The 22,840-nt window shown below is 51.2% G+C and overlaps 1 protein-coding gene across 1 annotated transcript in view; it reads right to left on the reverse strand.

The window, feature by feature from the left end:
• camkk1a (calcium/calmodulin-dependent protein kinase kinase 1, alpha a) overlaps positions 1 to 22,840 on the reverse strand; it is a 208,279-nt gene that overhangs the window by 179,640 nt on the left and 5,799 nt on the right. The gene's annotated exons all lie outside the window — the stretch shown is intronic.

Here is a 22,840-nt window from a genome sequence, read left to right on the forward strand (position 1 = left end):
AGACAAGGCTATCTGAGAAAGGCAACGCCTCCAGCTGCTGTTGTTAAAGACTGCACACCAAGCAATGCCTACTGGACACAGGCTTTACTGAAGCATCAATTTACCTTTGCAGCGAACATGTAGTTTCCAGGCAGAGATCTATATTAAGCACCCAGTTCCACTTGCACAGCGTCATCAGCACACCCCGGACTCCTCCAGCATCAGGACTGTGATATAAACACAGCCAGGGGAAAATTACAGAAAAACTGTGCTTTAATGGTCCTCCTCCTTAATTAGTGGAAGAATGCATGATTCATTGTGTCCTAATGCTTTCTGATCACCAAACTGGAAAATGGAATTTTTTAAAAATTGAAAATGGGGTTGTATTTATTTGTCACACATATACCTACACAAAGCAAAATACATCACCTGCGTCAACAACCAACACAGTGTGTGGATATTCTTTCCCAGGAGTGTTGCTATGCCTCCAGTGCCAACGTAGCAAGCCCACAACCTACTAAACTTCACAAAATGGGAGGAAACAAGAGCATTTGGATGAAACCCACAGCTATGAGGAGAACATACCAACTCCTTACAGACAACATACAGACAGCAGTGTGTAGATGTTCTTACAGACACAAGAGATGACTGAAGATGCTGGAAACCGGTGCACAAAAACAAACAATCTGTTGGAAGAACTTAGCAGGCCAGGCAGCATCTGTGAAGATAGAAGGATGGTCGATGTTTCAGATCAGGACTGAGAGAGGAGAGGTCAGATGGCCAGTGTAATGAGATGAGAAGGAGGGGTAGTAACTGGCTGTCACTCTCGTCCTCCACACTCAGTCCTGATGCAGGGACTCAACCCATTGTGTCAACCATCCCTCTGCCTCCACGGATGCTGACTGACCCATTCTGTTCCTGCTGCAGGTTGTATCTCTTCTCCCCCAACAGTTCCTCAGGACTCAGGACAGACGATGGCTTGTTCCCACTGCAGTTCAGTGCGTTTGGAATCAGAATGAGGCTCATTATCCCTGTCTTATATGATGTGAAATGTGATGTTTTGCCACAATAATACAGTGTAAATACATACGATTTCTACAAATTACAAATTCAAGTGCGAAAAGGGAATAATGAGGTAGTGTCCATGCGTTCGTGAACCGTTGAGAAATCTGATGACAGAGGGGAAGAAGCTTTGCCTGGGACTTCAGGCACGTGTTCCTCCTCCCCAATGGTAGTAACTAGAATAGGGCACATCTTGGATGGCGAGGGTCCTTACTGATGGATGCTGGCTTCTGGAGGCACCACCTTTCGAAGATGTCCTCAATGGTGGGAAGGTCAAGGTTGTGATAGGATGAGCTGAGTCTACCCACACCCCGTAACCTCTTTCAATCCACCACACCAAGCTATGATGCACCAGTCCATGGAAATTTGCAAGTCTTTGTGACATATCCAATCCCCTCAAACTCCAAATGAAGTTGAACCAGTGGCGTGCCTCTTTCAGCAATGTGTTGGCTCCAGGAGAGTGTGATCAGCCTCTGTGCAAAGCACAGCATCTTACGGTGATGGGACAGGAGTTGCCTGACGGGTACGGATAAGCAGTTCTGGGCTCTGATAGCATGGCTGCACAATGGACAGAGTTTCAGAGCTAAAGAAAGCAAAGCTGTTACCTGCCAGAACAGACCTGCACAAAATACTCTGCAGATGCTGGGGTCAAAGCAACACATACAACACGCTGGAGGAACTCAGCAGGTCGGGCAGCGTCCGTGGAAATGAGCAGTCAACATTTCAGGCCGAGACCCTTCGTCAGGACTGAAGAGGGAGGGGGCAGGGGCCCTATAAAGAAGGTGGGGGGAGGGTGGGAAGGAGAAGGCTGGTAGGTGCCAGGTGAAAAACCAGTAAGGGGAAAGATCAAGGGGTGGGGGAGGGGAAGCAGGGAGGGGATAGGCAGGAGAGGTGAAGAAGGAATGTAAGGGGAAAGCACTATGGGTAGTAGAAGAAGGCAGAATCATGAGATAGGTGATAGGCAGCTGGAGGAGGAGACAGAGTGAAGGTGGGATGGGTGAAGGGAGAGGGAGGGAATTAATGGAAGTTGGAGAATTCAATGTTCATACCAAGGGGCTGGAGACTACCCAGACGGTAGATGAGATGTTGCTCCTCCAACCTGAGTTTGCCTCATCATGGCACTCTGGGCCAGTGTGCAGAGGAGACTCTGGGCAGGTAGGGCACTCTGGGCCAGTGTGCAGAGGAGACTCTGGGCAGGTAGGGCACTCTGGGCCAGTGTGCTGAGGACCGGTCCTGGCAGGTAGGGCACTCTGGGCCAGTGTGCTGAGGACAGGTCCTGGCAGGTAGGGCAATCTGGGCCAGTGTGCTGAGGAGACTCTGGGCAGGTAGGGCACTCTGGGCCAGTGTGCAGACGAGACTCTGGGCAGGTAGGGCACTCTGGGCCAGTGTGCAGACGAGACTCTGGGCAGGTAGGCACTCTGGGCCAGTGTGCTGAGGAGACTCTGGGCAGGTAGGGCACTCTGGGCCAGTGAGCTGAGGACAGGTCCTGGCAGGTAGGGCACTCTGGGCCAGTGTGCAGAGGAGACTCTGGGCAGGTAGGGCACTCTGGGCCAGTGTGCTGAGGACAGGTCCTGGCAGGTAGGGCACTCTAGGCCAGTGTGCAGGGGAGACTCTGGGCAGGTAGGGCACTCTGGGCCAGTGTGCAGAGGAGACTCTGGGCAGGTAGGGCACTCTGGGCCAGTATGCAGACGAGACTCTGGGCAGGTAGGGCACTCTGGGCCAGTGTGCAGAGGAGACTCTGGGCAGGTAGGGCACTCTGGGCCAGTGTGCAGAGGAGACTCTGGGCAGGTAGGGCACTCTGGGCCAGTGTGCAGAGGAGACTGGGCAGGTAGGGCACTCTGGGCCAGTGTGCAGACGAGACTCTGGGCAGGTAGGGCACTTTGGGCCAGTGTGCAGACGAGACTCTGGGCAGGTAGGGCACTCTGGGCCAGTGTGCTCAGGACAGGTCCTGGCAGGTAGGGCACTCTGGGCCAGTGTGCTGAGGACAGGTCCTGGCAGGTAGGGCACTCTGGGCCAGTGTGCAGAGGAGACTCTGGGCAGGTAGGGCACTCTGGGCCAGTGTGCAGACGAGACTCTGGGCAGGTAGGGCACTCTGGGCCAGTGTGCAGACGAGACTCTGGGCAGGTAGGGCACTCTGGGCCAGTGTGCAGAGGAGACTCTGGGCAGGTAGGGCACTCTGGGCCAGTGTGCAGAGGAGACTCTGGGTAGGTAGGGCACTCTGGGCCAGTGGGCAGACGAGACTCTGGGCAGGTAGGGCACTCTGGGCCAGTGTGCAGACGAGACTCTGGGCAGGTAGGGCACACTGGGCCAGTGTGCAGAGGAGACTCTGGGCAGGTAGGGCACTCTGGGCCAGTGGGCAGAGGAGACTCTGGGCAGGTAGGGCACTCTGGGCCAGAGTGCAGACAAGACTCTGGGCAGGTAGGGCACTCTGGGCCAGTGTGCAGACGAGACTCTGGGCAGGTAGGGCACTCTGGGCCAGTGTGCTGAGGACAGGTCCTGGCAGGTAGGGCACTCTGGGCCAGTGTGCTGAGGACAGGTCCTGGCAGGTAGGGCACTCTGGGCCAGTGTGCAGAGGAGACTCTGGGCAGGTAGGGCACTCTGGGCCAGTGTGCAGAGGAGACTCTGGGCAGGTAGGGCACTCTGGGCCAGTGTGCAGACGAGACTCTGGGCAGGTAGGGCACTCTGGGCCAGTGTGCTGAGGACAGGTCCTGGCAGGTAGGGCACTCTAGGCCAGTGTGCAGGGGAGACTCTGGGCAGGTAGGACACTCTGGGCCAGTGTGCAGAGGAGACTCTGGGCAGGTAGGGCACTCTGGGCCAGTGTGCAGAGGAGACTCTGGGCAGGTAGGGCACTCTGGGCCAGTGTGCAGACGAGACTCTGGGCAGGTAGGGCACTCTGGGCCAGTGTGCAGAGGAGACTCTGGGCAGGTAGGGCACTCTGGGCCAGTGTGCAGAGGAGACTCTGGGCAGGTAGGGCACTCTGGGCCAGTGTGCAGAGGAGACTGGGCAGGTAGGGCACTCTGGGCCAGTGTGCAGACGAGACTCTGGGCAGGTAGGGCACTTTGGGCCAGTGTGCAGACGAGACTCTGGGCAGGTAGGGCACTCTGGGCCAGTGTGCTCAGGACAGGTCCTGGCAGGTAGGGCACTCTGGGCCAGTGTGCTGAGGACAGCTCCTGGCAGGTAGGGCACTCTGGGCCAGTGTGCAGAGGAGACTCTGGGCAGGTAGGGCACTCTGGGCCAGTGTGCAGAGGAGACTCTGGGCAGGTAGGGCACTCTGGGCCAGTGTGCTGAGGACAGGTCCTGGCAGGTAGGGCACTCTAGGCCAGTGTGCAGGGGAGACTCTGGGCAGGTAGGGCACTCTGGGCCAGTGTGCAGAGGAGACTCTGGGCCAGTGTGCAGAGGAGACTCTGGGCAGGTAGGGCACTCTGGGCCAGTATGCAGACGAGACTCTGGGCAGGTAGGGCACTCTGGGCCAGTGTGCAGACAAGACTCTGGGCAGGTAGGGCACTCTGGGCCAGTGTGCAGAGGAGACTCTGGGCAGGTAGGGCACTCTGGGCCAGTGTGCTGAGGAGACTCTGGGCAGGTAGGGCACTCTGGGCCAGTGTGCAGAGGAGACTGGGCAGGTAGGGCAATCTGGGCCAGTGTGCAGACGAGACTCTGGGCAGGTAGGGCACTTTGGGCCAGTGTGCAGACGAGACTCTGGGCAGGTAGGGCACTCTGGGCCAGTGTGCTCAGGACAGGTCCTGGCAGGTAGGGCACTCTGGGCCAGTGTGCTGAGGACAGGTCCTGGCAGGTAGGGCACTCTGGGCCAGTGTGCAGAGGAGACTCTGGGCAGGTAGGGCACTCTGGGCCAGTGTGCAGACGAGACTCTGGGCAGGTAGGGCACTCTGGGCCAGTGTGCAGAGGAGACTCTGGGCAGGTAGGGCACTCTGGGCCAGTGTGCAGAGGAGACTCTGGGCAGGTAGGGCACTCTGGGCCAGTGTGCAGACGAGACTCTGGGCAGGTAGGGCACTCTGGGCCAGTGTGCTGAGGACAGGTCCTGGCAGGTAGGGCACTCTGGGCCAGTGTGCAGAGGAGACTCTGGGCAGGTAGGGCACTCTGGGCCAGTGTGCTGAGGACAGGTCCTGGCAGGTAGGGCACTCTAGGCCAGTGTGCAGGGGAGACTCTGGGCAGGTAGGACACTCTGGGCCAGTGTGCAGAGGAGACTCTGGGCAGGTAGGGCACTCTGGGCCAGTATGCAGACGAGACTCTGGGCAGGTAGGGCACTCTGGGCCAGTGTGCAGACGAGACTCTGGGCAGGTAGGGCACTCTGGGCCAGTGTGCAGAGGAGACTCTAGGCAGGTAGGGCACTCTGGGCCAGTGTGCAGAGGAGACTCTGGGCAGGTAGGGCACTCTGGGCCAGTGTGCAGAGGAGACTCTGGGCAGGTAGGGCACTCTGGGCCAGTGTGCAGACGAGACTCTGGGCAGGTAGGGCACTTTGGGCCAGTGTGCAGACGAGACTCTGGGCAGGTAGGGCACTCTGGGCCAGTGTGCTGAGGGCAGGTCCTGGCAGGTAGGGCACTCTGGGCCAGTGTGCTGAGGACAGGTCCTGGCAGGTAGGGCACTCTGGGCCAGTGTGCTGAGGACAGGTCCTGGCAGGTAGGGCACTCTGGGCCAGTGTGCTCAGGACAGGTCCTGGCAGGTAGGGCACTCTGGGCCAGTGTGCTGAGGACAGGTCCTGGCAGGTAGGGCACTCTGGGCCAGTGTGCAGAGGAGACTCTGGGCAGGTTGGGCACTCTGGGCCAGTGTGCAGACGAGACTCTGGGCAGGTAGGGCACTCTGGGCCAGTGTGCAGACGAGACTCTGGGCAGGTAGGGCACTCTGGGCCAGTGTGCAGACGAGACTCTGGGCAGGTAGGGCACTCTGGGCCAGTGTGCAGAGGAGACTCTGGGCAGGTAGGGCACTCTGGGCCAGTGTGCAGAGGAGACTCTGGGCAGGTAGGGCACTCTGGGCCAGTGTGCAGAGGAGACTCTGGGCAGGTAGGGCACTCTGGGCCAGTGTGCTGAGGACAGGTCCTGGCAGGTAGGGCACTCTGGGCCAGTGTGCTGAGGACAGGTCCTGGCAGGTAGGGCACTCTGGGCCAGTGTGCTGAGGACAGGTCCTGGCAGGTAGGGCACTCTGGGCCAGTGTGCTGAGGACAGGTCCTGGCAGGTAGGGCACTCTGGGCCAGTGTGCTGAGGACAGGTCCTGGCAGGTAGGGCACTCTGGGCCAGTGTGCAGAGGAGACTCTGGGCAGGTTGGGCACTCTGGGCCAGTGTGCAGACGAGACTCTGGGCAGGTAGGGCACTCTGGGCCAGTGTGCAGACGAGACTCTGGGCAGGTAGGGCACTCTGGGCCAGTGTGCAGACGAGACTCTGGGCAGGTAGGGCACTCTGGGCCAGTGTGCAGAGGAGACTCTGGGCAGGTAGGGCACTCTGGGCCAGTGTGCAGAGGAGACTCTGGGCAGGTAGGGCACTCTGGGCCAGTGGGCAGACGAGACTCTGGGCAGGTAGGGCACTCTGGGCCAGTGTGCAGACGAGACTCTGGGCAGGTAGGGCACTCTGGGCCAGTGTGCAGAGGAGACTCTGGGCAGGTAGGGCACTCTGGGCCAGTGTGCAGAGGAGACTCTGGGCAGGTAGGGCACTCTGGGCCAGTGTGCAGAGGAGACTCTGGGCAGGTAGGGCACTCTGGGCCAGTGTGCAGAGGAGACTCTGGGCAGGTAGGGCACTCTGGGCCAGTGTGCAGAGGAGACTCTGGGCAGGTAGGGCACTCTGGGCCAGTGTGCAGAGGAGACTCTGGGCAGGTAGGGCACTCTGGGCCAGTGTGCAGAGGAGACTCTGGGCAGGTAGGGCACTCTGGGCCAGTGGGCAGAGGAGACTCTGGGCAGGTAGGGCACTCTGGGCCAATGTGCAGACGAGACTCTGGGCAGGTAGGGCACTCTGGGCAGGTTGGGCACTCTGGGCCAGTGTGCTGGGAGTCTCAGGGCAGGTAGCCCCACACACTCAGCCACACTGGAACTGTTTCTGGCATACAATTTGTTGTCCTTGAACTCATTCAGTCGGACACATACTGCGGAACATCCCCCTTATTATAAGCCCTTGGCTGGGGCTGCTGTTAGTCTGCAAACGGATTTCACCAGCAGACATGAAAATTATCTTAATTATCTCAGTGTGAGTTCAAATACTGTCAAGGAATGCTGCTGATGGTTTCTTCGCTGCAAACAAAATCTCAATAACATTAAGGGCTCAAGTGAAAAAACTTGAAATAAAAATGTATCTTTTCATATCTCTGAAGTTGAGATATTGAAAGAACGCGATTGTGAGCAAACTCTGAGTCCAGTCTTGCAGAGCTTTTATCTGAAAAGCATCTCGGACTTGACAATGAGGGACTTTCGAAAATTGATGCAAGACCGATCAATTCAAATCAATCTCTGATCACATTAAAAAACATTTTAGTTTAACATGTTATGCTTAACATCAATATGGTTTAAATTAGATATTCAAATCAACATTTTACAAGATTGTCTCTAGGACTCGAGGGACTGAGTAACAGAGAGAGTTTGGCAGGCCGGGACTTCCTCCGACACTCCGAGGAATATTCAGGGACGATGCTCTGGAGGTGTGCAAAACCACGAGGGCCATGCATCAAGTGGCTGCACCCAGGAAAGGGGAATTAAAATCAAGGCAGTTTAGGTTTATGATGGCATTTACGAAGCTCCTGCTGGGCACTTCATTCAGAGGGTGATGCGTGTGGAAGGAGTGCTTGTGACAGGCACAATAGTACCATTTGCATAAGTACGTGCATAGCAGTGGTTCAGAGGGAAATTGACCAAACACAGACTAAAGGGACGAACTCGGTGGGCACCATGCTCAGTCAATGTGGACTGTTTGGGCAAAGGGATGTTTGATGCTCTGTTACCCATGATTCTCGAGAGCTCCATGTCAGGATCTATCAAATGCTCAATACTCACTAAATCAATTTCGGAACACAGGGGCTGACTTTTTGCTGTTCCATAATTCCACAGACTGGCTGGTGAGCAAAACTAAAATTAATATAATAGCATGGATTGATAATTGTTAAACAGACAGGAATAAATGGGATTTAATGCATTGACTCCACCAGCAATCTACTGAAGTGGTTCTAAAGGTCACAGGACCACGAAACCATCTCTGGGAGAGTCACCCTTGCAGCCACGAGGCAAAGGGCAGGAACAGGTACAAGTAGAAGCTTGTTTTGTTCCTGGGCATTAAATAGGCTTGAACCAGAAATAATTAGCAATGGACAGACTGCATCCCACTCTTAACAAGTTTAAGCAGCGCTTTGCATTATACATTCTAACCTGATGTTAAAGTCAAGAAAATGTGGAGCCTTGTGCTGGTTAAAGGCGACAACCCCCACAAGTAACAATGAGAATCAGTGACTCTTGCTGTGCAATGCAACCCTGGGCTATGATATCTTAACAAAAACTAATCAAGCCTTTAGGACTGTGTCTCCCCTCAACCCACAGATTTTCCTGCAGAATACAATTTAAGGGCCCTGCTTGTTGGCCATTGTCAATTGAAGGCAGTTTGTTGGGCACTGGAGGAAGTATGCCAACAGGCCAAACTACCTGGCTGATATATTCAGTGTTCTGTCTGGCAAATCCTGTGCTTTCCTCATACCCTGGTCTTACTTCAGGTTATCCTTAAGCAGGATATTTAAAATATCATGTCCAATGAACAAATAAACAATGTATCTTTAAAAATGCTAAATAATAGTTTGAAAGCAAAGCCTTTGCTACTAAATAGAGCTTGCTCCAATGCTGGTGCAGATACAGACCCAATCATCCAAAATGCATTTCACACACAATCCCCCAGTATGGAGGATCTTGAGGAAGGGTGAAGACCAGCAAAGGCTGTGGATTGGTGGAGGAGTGGGGGGTGCAGCTTCAACCAAAGTGTTCTGCTGAGAGTTAAATAATACTGAAGATCTGGGATGCACCATTCATGCATCTAACCAAGACCCCGACCAACTTAAAGGGATCTCAGCAACCGGACAGTGTTGAGCCCCCGTACACAGGTAGAGGTGTTTCTGACAGGTGTGTGTCACAGTGACGCACAGGTAGAGGTGTTCCCATACAGGTGTGTGTCACAGTGACGCACAGGTAGAGATGTTCCCATACAGGTGTGTGTCACAGTGATACACAGGTAGAGGTGTTCCCATACAGGTGTGTGTCACAGTGATACACAGGTAGAGGTGTTTCCGACAGGTGTGTGTCACAGTGATACACAGGTAGAGGTGTTTCTGACAGCTGGAGTGACCAGGTTTAATCCTGATGTAGGGTGCTGTCTGCTTAGAGTTTACACGCTCTCCCTGTGACTTCATGGATGTTTCAGTTTGCTACCTCCTCCTAAAGGCATGGGTTGGCACTTCAATTGCCTGCTGTAACTTGTCCCCAGTGTGTAGATGAATGGCAGAATCAGGAGAGAGTGGGTGGAAATGCTGGGAGGATAAAATGGGCTTGTGTAGGATTCGTGTGAACGTGACCGATGGTCAGCTCGAGCCAGAGGCCAAAGGATCCATCTCTATCACTGTGATAATTGTGTGATCCTTCCTCTGACAATCCATTCATGGTAGAGATTTCATCCAACCCTACCCAATTCCAACTCCGCCCTACACATGGTGCTTCTCACCAAACTCCAACGCAAACATTAAACTCATCAGACTCAGTGTTAACCACTCCTTTGTGCAATGCCTCTTCTGTTCCGGAGAAGCACACATCAGCGTCCAGCATCTTGTGCTAATTGCATCCTTGCCCCTAAGCGCTGGGCTCAGGAAGTCACTATTGATTGGGACTGTGTGTGCAGTGCAGAGTGATGGGACGGAGGCAGAGCCCTCCCTGGTGGGCCTCGACACACTTGACCCACTCCCAAGAGTCATGGAACCATATGTCGTCAGTGCGCGTACAGGCACCCACTGAGAGTTGAGTCCCCTTTCTTTGGGAAAGTTAAGCACAGAGATGATGCATCAGAGGAAACTATACGATTAGGTGTGAAATTGTTTCCACTCGTGGGGCAGTTGAATGGCGGGAGTCATCGATCTAACCTTCGCACTAATAACAAGAGAGTATTGAGAAAATGCATCCGATCCCGTGCAGAGAGTGGAGCCCCCTCCCTCCCACACGGGGGGCTCCAATCAGTAGGCTGGATACATTTTGCAGAGCAAGTCTGAAGGAGAGAGGCATGAAAACGTGCGGATCTGACTCTTCGGGAGAACCAACTACCGGTAGTATAGATCCACCTGAGGGTCAAAACAGAGAATACTGACAATAAAGATGCCTTTGGAGACCTCAGCAGGAGGTGGAGGTGGACGTCTTTGTGTTCAGAGAGACGGGGAGTGATGGGTTCAGGTCTGAACCAGCTAGGACATCAGCAGTGCAGCAAACTTCAGGCTTAGTCCGTGAGCAGAGCTTGTAACCATGACAACAGGCTGCAGCAGACATGAAAAATAGTGCTTCAGGCATTTAAATACTAAACTAGCAGAAATTACACATCATCTCCAATTAAATATCAGGCAGGATGTGGGTCTCTGCAAGGGTCGGGGAAGAAGTGGTGGAGATATGGATGTGTAGCTGGCTCTGCCACAAGTTGATATTTGGCTGGGATGAGCAGGACTATGAACTGACACTGTGGCATCCCAGGCTTTAGTGAGGATGGCCATGTGGCACATAGAAGCTCCAGCAGCAAGGACACGCAGAGCTGGGTCCAAAGTAAACTTACTTCTGAAGTACATACATGTCACCATATACAATTTACTTGCTGGCATACTCAATAAACCCATAATAGGATAGTAACTATAATAGAATCAATGAAAGACAGCCCCAGCTTGGGTGTCAAACCAGTGTACCAAGACAATAAACTGTATAAAAAGAAAGAAATAATAATAAATACACATTAAATATCGAGAACATGAGATGATCCTTCAGGACCTTTTTACACACCTGTCTTTGTAAATGTCCTGAATCATGGGAAGTTCACAACTACTGGTGCGCTGGGCTGTACCCATCACTCTCTGCAGATTCCTGTGATTAAGGGAGGTACAGTTCCCACACCAGGCAGCGATGTAGCCAGTCAAGATGCTCTCAATTGTGCCCCTATAGAAAGTTCTTAGGATTTGGGGGCCCATACCAAACTTCCTCAACCAGTGTGCCGTTTCACCCCACAGCTGGTGTGTACAGACCATATGAGGTCCTTGGTAATATGGAAACAATACTGATTAATAAGTAAACAATAAATATCGAGAACATGAGATGAAGAGTCCTTGAAAGTGAGTCCATAGGTTGTGGGAACAGTTGAGTGAAGTTATCCCCTTTGGTTCAAGCCTGATGGTTGAGGAACAATAATGTTCTTGAACCTGGTGGTGAGAATCCAGAGACTCCTGTACCACCTTCCCGATGGCAATAATGAGAAGAGAGCAAGACCTGATGATAGATGCTGCTTTCCTGCGACAACTCTCCGTGTAGATGTGCTCAGTGGTGGGGCTGGCTTTCCCTGTGATGGACTGGGCCGTATCCATTACCTTTTGTGCAATTTTCTGTTCAAGCCTATTGGTGTTTCGATACCAGACTACAGTGCACAGTCCACCACACGTCCATAAAAGTTTGTCAAAGTTTTAGATGTCATTCCGAATCTTCACAAACTCATAAGGACGTAGGTGTACTCCCATGTTTTCCTCATAATTTCACTTAGATGCTGGGCCCAGGACAGGTCCCCAGAAATTATAGCATCAAGGAATTTAAGTCTCTACCTCTGATCCTCTGAAGACAGGCTCATGGATCTCTGGTTTCCTCCTCCTGAAGTCAATAATCAGCTCCTTAGTCCTGCTGACATTGGGTAAGAAGTTGTTGTTGTGGCACCACTCAGCCAGGTTTTCAATCTCTCTCCCATATGCTGATTCTCACCACCTCTGATTCAGTGTACGTCAGTGGTGTCATCAGCAAACTTGAAAATGGTATTGGAGCTGTGCTTAGCCACGCAGTCTCAAGTGTTGAGCAAGCAGAGCAGGGACTGACCACACAGCCCTGTAGTGCATCTGTGCTGATGGAGATTGTGGAGGAGATGTTGTTGCAATCTGAACTAACTGGGGTCCACAAGTGAGGAAATTGAGGATCCAATTGCACAAGGAGGAATCAAAACAAAGGTCTTGAAGCATGTTGGTTAATTTTGAGGTGATGATGGTATTGAATGCCAAATTACGGTCAATAGAGAGCAGCTTAATGTGCGTATCTTTACTGGCCAGATGTTCTCGAGTTGAGTGAAGAGCCAATAAGATGGCATCTGCTGGGCACCTGTTGCTCCAGTAGGCAAACTGGAGCAGATCCACATTGCTTCTCAGGCCGGAGTTGATATGTTTCATCACCGACCTCTCAAACACTTCATCACTGTGGATGTAAGTGCCACTGGATGATAGTCGTTGAGGCACGTTACCACGTTCTTCTTAGGCACTGGTATAATTGAAGCCTGCTTGAAGCAGGTGGGTACCTCAGACTGTGGAAGCGAGAGGTTAAAGTTCTCAGTGACCACTCCAGCCAGTCGATCAAAACAGGTCTTTAGTATTTGGTCTGGTACTGTGTCTGGACTGGATAGTTTCTGTGTCTGGACTGGACGGAACTGTGTCTGCACCGGATGGTACTGCGTCTGGACTAGATGGTTTCTGTGACTGGACTGGACGGAACTGTATCTGGACCGGATGGTACTGTGTCTGGACCGGATGGTACTGTGTCTGGACCGGATGGTACTGTATCTGGACCGATGGTACTGTGTCTGGACCGGACGGTACTGTGTCTGGACCAGATGGTACTGTGTCTGGACCCGATAGTACTGTGACTGGACCGGATGGTACTGTGTCTGGACCAGATGGTACTGTGTCTGGACTAGATGGTACTGTGTCTGGACCGATGGTACTGTGTCTGGACCGGATGGTACTGTGTCTGGATAGGATAGTACAGTCACTGAACCAGATGGTACTGTGTCTGGACTAGATGCAACTGTGTCTGGACCGGATGGTTCTGTGTCTGGACCGATGGTACTGTGTCTGGACCGGATGGTACTGTGTCTGGACTGGATGGTACTGTGTCTGGACCGGATGGTACTATGTCTGGACTAGATGGTACTGTGTCTGGACCGGATGGTACTGTGTCTGGACCGGATGGTACTGTGTCTGGACTAGATGGTACAGTGACTGGACCGGATGGTACTGTGTCTGGACTGGATGGTACTGTGTCTGGACCGGATGGTACTGTGTCTGGACCGATGGTACTGTGTCTGGACCGGATGGTACTGTGTCTGGACCGGATGGTACTGTGTCTGGACTAGATGGTACTGTGACTGGACTGGATGGTACTGTGTCTGGGCTGGATGGTACTGTGTCTGGACCGGACGGAACTGTATCTGGACCGGACGGTACTGTGTCTGGACCGGACGGTACTGTGTCTGGACCGGACGGTACTGTGTCTGGACCGGACGGTACTGTGTCTGGACTGGACGGTACTGTGTCTGGACTGGATGGTACTGTGTCTGGACCGATGGTACTGTGTCTGGACTGGATGGTGCTGTGTCTGGACTGGATGGTGCTGTGTCTGGACTGGATGGTACTGTGTCTGGACCGGACGGTACTGTGTCTGGACCGGACGGTACTGTGTCTGGGCTGGATGGTACTGTGTCTGGGCTGGATGCTACTGTCTAGACTGGACAGTACTATGTCTGGACCGGATGGTACTGTGACTGGACCGGATGGTACTGTGTCTGGACCGGATGGTACTATGACTGGACCGGATGGTACTGTTTCTAGACTGGATGGTACTGTGTCTGGACTGGATGGCACTGTATCTGGACTGGATGGTACTGTATCTGGACCGATGGTACTGTGTCTGGACTGGATGGTACTGTGTCTGGACTGGATGGTACTGTGACTGGACTGGATGGTACTGTGTCTGGACTGGACGGTACTGTGTCTGGACCGGATGGTCCTGTGTCTGGACCAGATGATTTCTGTGACTGGACCGGATGGTACTGTGTCTGGATTGGATGGTATTGTGTCTGGACCAGACGGTACTGTGTCTGGACGGGATGTTATTGTGTCTGGGCTGGACGGTACTGTGTCTGGGCTGGAGGGCACTGTGTCTAGACTGGATGATATTGTGTCTGGGCTGGACGGTACTGTGTCTGGACTGGATGGTACTGTGTCTGGACTGGATGGTACTGTGTCTGGGCTGGACGGTACTGTGTCTGGACCGAATGATATTGTGTCTGGACGGGATGTTATTGTGTCTGGGCTGGACGGTACTGTGTCTGGGCTGGACGGTACTGTATCTGGACCGGATAGTACTGTGTTTGGGCTGGATGGTACTGTATCTGGACTGGATGGTACTGTATCTGGACTGGATGGTACTGTGTCTAGACTGGACGGTACTGTGTCTAGACCGGATGGTTTCTGTGTCTGGACCGGATGGTACTGTGTCTGGACCGGATGGTACTGTGTCTAGACTGGATGGTACTGTGTCTGGACCAGATGGTTTCTGTGTCTGGACCGGACGGTACTGTGTCTGGACGGGATGTTATTGTGTCTGGGCTGGACGGTACTGTGTCTGGGCTGGAGGGCACTGTGTCTAGACTGGATGATATTGTGTCTGGGCTGGACGGTACTGTGTCTGGACTGGATGGTACTGTGTCTGGACTGGATGGTACTGTGTCTGGACCGGATGGTACTGTGTTTGGACTGGACGGTACTGTATCTGGACTGGATGGTACTGTATCTGGACTGGATGGTACTGTGTCTAGACTGGACGGTACTGTGTCTAGACCGGATGGTTTCTGTGTCTGGACCGGATGGTACTGTGTCTGGACCGGATGGTACTGTGTCTAGACTGGATGGTACTGTGTCTAGACCGGATGGTACTGTGTCTGGACCAGATGGTTTCTGTGTCTGGACCGGATGGTACTGTGTCTGGACCGGATGGTACTGTGTCTAGACTGGACGGTACTGTGTCTAGACCGGATGGTTTCTGTGTTCACCCTCCTGAAGGTTCCTAGCGCGTCGGCCTCAGTGACTGAAATCACAGGATCATCAAGGGCTCGGAGAGTTTGTTATGGTTCCTACATACTTTGATGGTCAAAACCAACATGGAAGGCATCAAACTCATCTGGAAGCAAAACCCTGGTGTCAGCCATGTCACTTGATTTTACTTTATAAGAGCTGATTGCATTCAAGCCTGGCCACAACCAATGAGCACCCTTCCTTGATTCCAGTTCAGTCCGGGACTGCCATCGCCCGTGAGATGGCTTTCTGGAGATGAGTCGTTTGTAGCTTTCTTGGCCCTCAGCAGATTACAGACCTCATGGTTCATCCAGGGCTTCTGGTTGGGGAAAGACCCTGAGTGTCTCTCTGTAGACACACTCACCTACAACTGTTTAAAGTCCATGAGCTCATCATTCAGATCCATGGTCCAGTCATAGCCATTCCTCTGCCTCCTGCGACCACCTCATCTCGGGAGCTTTGGATACAGCAAATTTGTCCTCAGATCCTCAATACTTTTCTCCAGCGACTGCATATTTTCTAACAAGATTCTAGGTAGAAGGGGCCTCATCCCTCCATGTTTCATCCTGGCTTGGAGGACCCACCCCCCCCTCCCCGTCTCGCTTCTGGAATGGCAATGAACCTTCACCATATAACCACAAAGTCAATGTCTGAAAGCACAGAGATGATCTTACGTACTTGAGCTTTTTATAAATACGGACTTCAGCACAGTAAGATGTTGTAGGGCAGAGAGGGTACTGACACATTGATTCATCCCATCAGCCACTCTGCTACCCAAACAGGAACGTGACTCCCGGCCCAGGAGCGTGCAGCGTCAGAATTACAAAAGACCCTGAGAGCCAGTTGAGAGGGAAAGTGGCAATGTCACTAATTTTTCTTACACTGCTTGATGACGCGATGTCTGGTCAACAACATTTGTAACGTGCCAAGGGCAGGAGGGAGAGAAGGTAGAAGTGAAAATGCAGGTGGAAAGTGCAGGCTTTAAACAGCCATAGTGAAGATCAGAACTGGCGAGCAGCTCTTCAACAGAGTGATCATGGGATGCACGGCACTGGAAAGCCAGAGCAGTTTCAGGCTCCTGAGGGTCAACGTCTATCCTATATTGATGCCTCAAAGGAGGCATGAATGGCTAAATGTGATTCAGAGCTTGAGGACATTTGATATGTCACCAACGACTCCAGCACATTTCTACAGGTGTATGCGTAGCACATTCTAACTGGTGGTGTCACTCTCTGGCGTGGAAGGGACACTCTACAGAAGCTGGGAAAAGCTGCAGGAAGTTGCAAACTCACCCAACATCCCCCACCCCCACACAGCATCAAGATCATCCTCAAAATGAGACATCTCATTAGAGACCCCCATAACCCAGGCCTCTTCTCATTGAGGAGAGGGTACAGGAGCCTGAAAAACACAGCCATCAGATTTCTGAATGGACAATGAACCCATGTATAATACCTCAGTATTTTTTCCTTTTTTTGCTCAATTTAATTCAGATTTAATTGTCATTCAAACATAAATACCACCAAACAGGACAGCATTACGAAATGCAGATATTGTAATTTATAGCTCTGCATTATTGTGATGTATTGCAATGTACTGCTGCCACAAAACAACACATTTCACGACATATGCCAGTGATATTAAACCTGATTTGGTTCGGAATCATCAGTGACAATATATGCACATGCCTAGGGAGTCCCTCAATCAGGAATATTTCAGCAAAATAAATGCTTGGTGTCAAATTACACATTGTTGGAAATTCTTTTAACAGTTCCTAGCAATCTCTTTTTGTCGATCTTATTTTATAAGATAAAGTTCAATCTCATCCAATAGAAATGACTGACAGGCCACAATGTCACTATGGCAACATTGTTTTAGCTACAGGCACTCTAATTGGAGTAAAATACTTTCTGTATAGCACTGATAAATAAATATACTTCACATATATTTAATAACACACCAATTCCTATAAGCAATCTGATGGAACATTCAGTGACCAACAATCTTTTACATGCGTTGTTTCATATAGGTATTCATTTTGAAGATGAGGCGTTTCTTGGCAAGGTCAGTACTTACTGCCCCGAGGTGCTGGTGCCCAGCCAGCTTTGTTAACCATTGCAGACACATTTGAGGAGGTGCTCCTACACTGCTGTTGAGGTGGGAGTGCCCGCATTTACACCCAGCCATACCGAGGAACCAATAACACGTTCCCACGTCAGGATGCGAGCAATCTCCAGGGAACCCCTGACGATGTATTCCATTGGAGCCCACTGCGCTGGCCCTTTCTGATGAGAGGCTGAAAGATTGGAAGGTGCGGTCTGAGTAACCAGGTGCGCACCTGTAGTGCATTTTGTAGATGGATTTTTCAAAGTAAATTTATTATCAAAGCATGTATATGTCACCATGTATTACACTACCTTGAGATACATTTTCTTGCAGGCATTTACAGGAAAATTTTTAAAAAGCAGAATTGTGGAAAAGACATACATTGAGTTTAGGAGCTGAGAGGTAATGTTGCAGCTATTTGGACCCTGGTCAGACCCCACTTGGAGTACTGTACTCAGTTCTGGTCGCCTCACTACAGGAAGGATGTGGAAGCCATAGAATGGGTGCAGAGGAGATTTACAAGGATGTTGCCTGGATTGGGGAGCATGCCTTATGAGAATAGGTTGAGTGAACCTAGCCTTTTCTCCTTGGAGTGACAGAGGATGAGAGGTGACCTGATACAAGATGAGAGGCATTGATCGTGTGGATCGTGTGGATAGTCAGAGGCTTTTTCCCAGGGCTGAAATGGCTAACCTGAGAGGGCACAGGTTTAAGGTGCTTGGAAGCAGGTACAGAGGAGATGTCAGGGATAAGTTTTTTTTTACACAGAGAGTGGTGAGTGCGTGGAATGGCCTGCCAACGATGGCAGTGGAAGTGGATATGATAGGGTCTTTTAAGAGACTCCTGGATAGGTACATGGAGCTTAGAAAAATAGAGGGCTATTGGTAACCCTAGGTAACTTCCAAAGTAAGTACATGTTAAGCATAGCATCATGGGCCGAAGGGCCTGTATTGTGCAAAAGAAACAGCAATGTATGAACACATTACCCTTTCGCCAACGCTTGGAGGAAGGAGTGTGGTTCACAGCACCCTGAATTAATTGCTTTGGCAAACTGGGAGGGAAGTACATTGGGAATTTGCTTGTTAACCACTTCTTTCAATCTATAACCAAAAACTATCACCTGCATGTAAATTACGAGCCTGCTATACCTTAATTGGGAGTGATTACTTTGACTTAATCTTGTTTTACCATTAACAGAGACAGGGTTAGAATTGGAACATAAGCAGGCATCTCAAATGCGACTTTCTGTCGGAAATATTAGGTCCTGCTGGTCAGTCTTCCTCCGCCATCTCCTGATATACCTTCTCTCAGACACAACACAAGGAGTCATTCTATTTCCTTAAACCTGAAATAGGACTGAGGTTTGCCTGAGAGAAATATACCTGAGCACTGAAAACAAACGTTAATAATGTCCACATTCGTAACTATCACAAAACCGCTTGTAGAGCTTCATCAGGCAAAGCCAGCCACAATCTGTACAGGAACCTGAAAGCCTAGAGAGTGGAGTTTCCAGCAAACCCTGGCAAGCATATCCCGACAAATCTCTTCAACCCCTTCAAAGGGCCTCAGTTCTCCATCCTTCCCTCTTATTCTCTACTCACCCACTGTCTCACCACTCTCCCCTCTCTCAGCCCCCTATCACTCCCTGCTCATCGCCCTCCCCTCCAACCCGTCATCCTCACCCTCTCTCCTACACATCATCCTCATCCCCCATCCCCAATTTCCCCTCCTACCATTGCACATTCTCTCCCCCACCTACCTCTCTATCCCTAACCCATACTCCTCTTACCTCTCTCGCTTGGCCTCCCAGCCACCTCTCTCACATGGTCACCACCCTCTTTCTCTCCCATCCCTCAAATATTCTCACCCATTTCACCCTTCTTCATATCCCCAACTCTTTCTTTTCACCCCCTCCACTCGCTTTTCCTTCTCGGCTTTTCATTTCTGAAATGAATTCTCTGACTCTCTCACCTCTCACTCTCGTGCTTCTCGTACTTCAATGCAGCTCCCTGGGTGGCCCTTTCTGGCATCAGCCATGGAGATAATGGCCTTGCTGCTGTGTGACTGCTAACAGAAGTTAGGGGTGGGAGGGATGAGATTCTAGAACAAAGGACAGTACAGCACAATGCAGGCCCTACGTTGTGTCAGCCTTTTAAGCTAGTCCAAGATCAATCCAACCTTTTCCTCCCACATAACACTCCATTTTCCTTTCATCCATGTGTTTATTTAAGGCTCTGTTAAATGTCTCTAATGTACCAGCCTTTACCACCATCCCCAGCAAACTATTCCATACACTTACCACCCTGTGTAAAAAAAAACCCTCCCCCACACACTTCCCTCCATTCACCTCAATAGTACATCCCCTCATACTAGCCATTACCTCCCTGGGGAAAAGGCCACTCTTGTTTTGCCTCTTATGACCTTATACACCTCTATCAAGTCACCTCTCATCCTCCTTCACTCCAAAGAGAAAAGTCATAGATTATTCAACCTTTCCTCATAAGACATGTTCTCTTAATACAAACAGCCTCCTGGTAAATTTCCTCTGCATGCTCTCTAAAGCTTCCACATCCTTCCTATGGCGAGGTGACTAGAATTGAACACAATATTCCAAATGTGGTCTAACCGTGGGTCTACAGAGCTGTAACATTACCTCATGGCTTTCGAACTCAGTCCCCTGACTAACGAAGGCCAACACACCATATGCCTTCTTAACCACCCCATTAACCTGCAGGGCAACTTTGGATGACCTCCAAAGTATAGCAACCCCATCCTGAAGCTGTGTGCATAGAGACCAGTGAGTCCATAGATGTCCCGTCTGTCCAAAGTGACTACTAAATCTTCCATCCCCTCAGCTCCTGAGAGACCATCCTCCCCTTAGAACCATTTCTTTCAAACCGATCACATTTTCCAACAGATGACCTTTGAACCTTATGTTTTGAGGAAATGCACAGTAAACATGGGAGATTCTGCAAATGCTAGAAGTCCAAAGCAACACACACAAAATGTCGGGCAGCACCCATGAAAATGAACAAGCAGTTGACATTTCAGGCCAAGACTCTTTCATACTGTACACAGGGACTGGAGGCCAGGTCTACCTCAAGCATGACAGAACTGGAGTTCACTTACAGGCCAGCAACAAGTTGGTGCCCATCAGCACAACTCTGGCACCTTTCAGCACCAGGGCACACAACCCTCTGCTGCCAGCCAGACCCCAAGTCCTGCCTTTGCTCACCACAAAGAGAGAGTCACAGCATCACAAAGCAATACAGTAGGGATCCAAGCCCTTCAGCCCAAACACTTAGCTCATCCCAATTTCCTGCATTTGCCTCACATCCCTCCAAGCCGAATGAATGAGAAAGGAAAAGACTGTTCTGCAAATACTCATGAGCAGTCCTCCAAGGCCAACCCTCATCCTCCTGCATTCCACGGTATGAAGTCCTAGACAGGCCAATCTCTTCCAATAACCCAGGCCCTCCATTCCTGGCAAAGTCCTCATAAATCTTCTCTCCATTCTTTCCAGATAAACCACTTTTCCAATAACAGGAGTGACCATTGCTCGACACAGTACTCCAAATGCAGCCTCACCAATGACTTGTACAACTGCAACGTACATACACAATCAGATTTCTCTGTACAAATGCACGCACATGAACACTTTTGAAATTACTGTCAGGCCCTGTTGAGGCTCTTATACTCAGTGCCGTGAATGATGGAGGCCAATGTGTTCAGAGCCTTTTTCGCCATTGTCTACTTCTGACACCACTTTCAGTCCAAAGTCCCTCTGCTCCATTACACTCCAGAGTGCCCTACCATTCATGATACAAGTCCTATGCTGGTCCTATTTTCCAAAATGCATCACCTCATTCAAAGGGGAGTCCCCGACACAAGTTCAAGTGACACACATGAAGATGTGGGTATATGTCCACATACAATGCACAGACACTAGCCAGCATGGAGACAGAGTTCCAGCCGTGAGCTGACAGCAAGGGCCCTGACACAGAGACAGTATGTGACCAAGAACATCATTAATGAGTTCTGGTTCCTGGCATCACAGAGGGAACGCGCCAATGGTTGAGTCACCTCAGGGCCTCACTGTGGGAATTTCTCAGGGCTCCAAATACCTTCTGTTGCTTCATCGATGACCTTCTTACGTCCAGCAGTCCCAAGCGAGGAAGTCCATTAATGTTGCAGCTTCAGTTCCAATGGCAGACACCTCAGCCTACACCAGCACGCGGCGAGGCCGGACGTAATGTTCACGCCACACGGGCAACAACCATCTCCGACAGCAGAGTCTGATATTTACCAAAATATTTATTCCATCCAGCTCCAGAGCACAGTGCATACCATCTGCAAAGTACACGCAGCTCCAGAGCACAGTGCATACCATCTGCAAAGTACACACAGCTCCAGAGCACAGTGCATACCATCTGCAAAGTACACACAGCTCCAGAGCACAGTGCATACCATCTGCAAAGTACACGCGGCTCCAGAGCACAGTGCATGCCATCTGCAAAGTACACGCAGCTCCAGAGCACAGTGCATACCATCTGCAAAGTACACACAGCTCCAGAGCACAGTGCATACCATCTGCAAAGTACACACAGCTCCAGAGCACAGTGCATACCATCTGCAAAGTACACGCGGCTCCAGAGCACAGTGCATACCATCTGCAAAGTACACGCAGCTCCAGAGCACAGTGCATACCATCTGCAAAGTACACACGGCTCCAGAGCACAGTGCATACCATCTGCAAAGTACACGCAGCTCCAGAGCACAGTGCATACCATCTGCAAAGTACACACAGTTCCAGAGCACAGTGCATACCATCTGCAAAGTACACGCAGTTCCAGAGCACAGTGCATACCATCTGCAAAGTACACACGGCTCCAGAGCACAGTGCATACCATCTGCAAAGTACACACAGTTCCAGAGCACAGTGCATACCATCTGCAAAGTACACGCAGTTCCAGAGCACAGTGCATACCATCTGCAAAGTACACACGGCTCCAGAGCACAGTGCATACCATCTGCAAAGTACACGCAGTTCCAGAGCACAGTGCATACCATCTGCAAAGTACACGCGGCTCCAGAGCACAGTGCATACCATCTGCAAAGTACACACAGTTCCAGAGCACAGTGCATACCATCTGCAAAGTACACACGGCTCCAGAGCACAGTGCATACCATCTGCAAAGTACACGCGGCTCCAGAGCACAGTGCATACCATCTGCAAAGTACACGCGGCTCCAGAGCACAGTGCATACCATCTGCAAAGTACACGCGGCTCCAGAGCACAGTGCATACCATCTGCAAAGTACACGCGGCTCCAGAGCACAGTGCATACCATCTGCAAAGTACACGCGGCTCCAGAGCACAGTGCATACCATCTGCAAAGTACACGCGGCTCCAGAGCACAGTGCATACCATCTGCAAAGTACACACAGCTCCAGAGCACAGTGCATACCATCTGCAAAGTACACGCAGCTCCAGAGCACAGTGCATACCATCTGCAAAGTACACGCAGCTCCAGAGCACAGTGCATACCATCTGCAAAGTACACGCAGCTCCAGAGCACAGTGCATACCATCTGCAAAGTACACGC

This window comes from Hemitrygon akajei, chromosome 8 (assembly GCF_048418815.1).
Source record: "Hemitrygon akajei chromosome 8, sHemAka1.3, whole genome shotgun sequence".
In the NCBI taxonomy this organism is placed as follows: Eukaryota; Metazoa; Chordata; class Chondrichthyes; order Myliobatiformes; family Dasyatidae; genus Hemitrygon; species Hemitrygon akajei.